This window comes from Odocoileus virginianus, chromosome 30 (genome assembly GCF_023699985.2).
Source record: "Odocoileus virginianus isolate 20LAN1187 ecotype Illinois chromosome 30, Ovbor_1.2, whole genome shotgun sequence".
NCBI classification, from domain to species: Eukaryota; Metazoa; Chordata; class Mammalia; order Artiodactyla; family Cervidae; genus Odocoileus; species Odocoileus virginianus.
In genome coordinates this window covers 41,090,414-41,093,128 of record NC_069703.1, presented here as the reverse complement: position 1 = coordinate 41,093,128, position 2,715 = coordinate 41,090,414, and positions in this window count along the sequence as shown.

The following is a 2,715-nucleotide window of genomic DNA, read 5'->3' as shown; positions in this document are numbered from 1 at the left end:
TGGAGGTGTGTCCCAGGACTCGGCATCAGACAGATCAAATTCCAGATCTGCCCTCTCCCAGAAGCCTGGGTGTGGTTGAGGTGGGGGAGTAGGGTAGGCCGGAAAGGGAGAAACAAATAAGACGTGTGTGCACGTGACCTCATTTCATCTCCACTGAGGAGGAGCTTCTGCCACCGTTTTGCAGATGTGGAAACAACAGCTCAGACAGAGAGATTAGGCGCCTTGTTTGAGATCACATAACCACTGTGGGATTTCCCATGCACCAGGATTCCCAAACCGGCGACGCCCTCACCCCCTCCAAGGCAGTTGGCCGCATCTGCCTGCCTCATGGGCTATGGCTCCTTGATAATTTTCTTTAAATCAACTTATTGCTTTTTTAAAAATTTAAATGCTTCTGTTTTAAATTGAGACTTTATATTACTCCCATAAATGGAAAATCACAGAATCCATGGGCTAGTTATGTATATTTTTATAATGCACATGAAAATGAATTTATCACCATAAAAATGAAAAGTATTCATCCCTATACCATGTACAATGAACTCTCGCCTCCATTAGTACATCTGGCCCACTCTTTGGGAATTGATGCCATACCTGCTCTGGTTTCACCAAATCATAACGTTATTCATGGCTATCATTTATTACAGTATTAAATTTTCAAATGTCTTCCCGGCACCATTAAATCCAGACTTGTCATCCTGGCCTCAGGCCCCTGCTGTCCTCATCTCCGGTCAGTCTGGACTTGCTACTCTTGGGGAAAGAAGGGTTTTTCTGCTGCACTGGCTACCCAGTTTTACTGGACTGCAAGGAGATCCTGATCCTATAGGAAATCAGTCCTGAATATTCATTGGAAGGACTGATGCTGAAGCTGAAACTCCAATACTTTGGCCACCTGATGCAAAGAACTGACTCATTTGAAAAGACCCTGATGCTGGGAAAGACTGAAGGTGGGAGGAGAAGGGGATGACAGAGGATGAGATGGTTGGATGGCATCACTAACTCAATGGACATGAGTTTGAGTAAGCTCTGGGAGTTGGTGTTGGACAGATAAGCTTGGTGTGATGCAGTCCATGGGGTTGCAAAGAGTTGGACACGACTGAGCGACTGGACTGACTGAACTGATTGGCTACCCAGCTGGGAGGGGCCGGGATTTGAACCCAAGGCATGAGCCTCTTGAGCTAAGCTGTGAAACACCACTCTGTACCACCTTTCTATGATACCTGGTCTCAGCAAGGCCTGTAACAACAAAGACAGGCTTGAAAATGAAGTAGGGAAGGGCTTGGCTGGGCCTCCCAGGAACCCCAAGTTGTAGAACTCTCATTGGTCTCATTGGCAAAGAGAAAGGTTTGATCAAGACCCCCAGCCAAGTTTTGTAGGTCTAATAGAGCAGCTCGGGCTGAGGGGGAGGAGCTAGAGCTCTTTAATAACCTTTCCTGGTGTATAAATGATGGGCAGCTGTAGTGACCAATTCTAACTCTGTGGTCTCATAAGAGGGTGGGACTTCATGGCAGGTCCTGCTAAGTTTCTACACTGGAGGAAGCTTCACATAGCAAGTGAACTCTCAATGTCTGGACTGAGCAGACTTCTTGCAGGAATTCTGCAAGTGCTTCCTATTCCCTCCCTTTATTGCAACACAAAGGAAGTATAGATCCCAGTGTAACTTGTTTAATAGTCACAGTAGATTCATTCCAGCTTTTCCTAAGAGTGAGGCAGAAAAATCCCTGATTACATGGGAGCATCGGGGGACTTGTGGCTCACAAAGGGGGACTTGATGGTGGGTTCCCCAGATTGCTAGGACGCATTGATGACCCAGCTGTAGGAAAAGCCTAGCCCAGGACCTGATACAGTTGGTGGATTTTTTTTTTTAGTAATTATTCTTGTCCTGGTTTGGGCTTCTCTCTGAGGCTCAGGGCAGAGTGAAGACACCGGTTTCTAGAACCAGTCAAGCCTTGGTTTACATCTCCATTCCTCCACGGGTAAAATGTGTAACCTCGGGCAAATCACTTCCCCTCTCTGTGCCTCAGTTTTTTCTTCTGTAAAACAGGGATAATAGTACCTCCCTGAAAGGGCTGAGGAGAAGATTAGAGGAGTGGTTAGCCTCCCTGTGGCTCAGAAGGTAAAACGTCTGCCTGCAATGCAGGAGACCCAGATTCGATCCCTGGGTCGGGAAGATTCCCTGGAGAAGGAAGTAGCAACCCACTCCAGTATTCTTGGCTGGAAAATCCCATGGACAGAGAAGCCTGGTAGGTTATGGTCCATGGGGTCGCAAAGAGTCGGACACGACTGAGTGACTTGGCTTTAGAGGATTAAAGGCGTGGATCCAGGAACATGCTTAGGAAACACTAAGCAAGAGCAGTTTTTGTAGCTGGGCAGACCTGGGTTTGAATCCTGCCACCAGTTCTAAGTGCTGTGTGACGTTGGAGGGGTGCCTTGACCTCTCTGAGGGTCTAACTTCCGTCTGGAAATGGGATTGGTCACAGTCCCTGCGTCCAAGGGTGGTGGTGAGCATCCTGTCAGCGGGGTTCTGTGAGTGGAACTGTTTCAACCCCAGCCCTGAGCCCTGGCAGACGGCAGGCAGCGGAGATGTAAGGGGTGCCCCTCCGGGAGTGGCAGGGGCCGCCCCGCTGTCCTTCCCCTGCCGCCCCGCCCCAGCTGTGACGCCCACACCCCTGCCTGTCTGAGGGGCAGGAAGGAAGTGAGGAGGGCAGCCGGCAG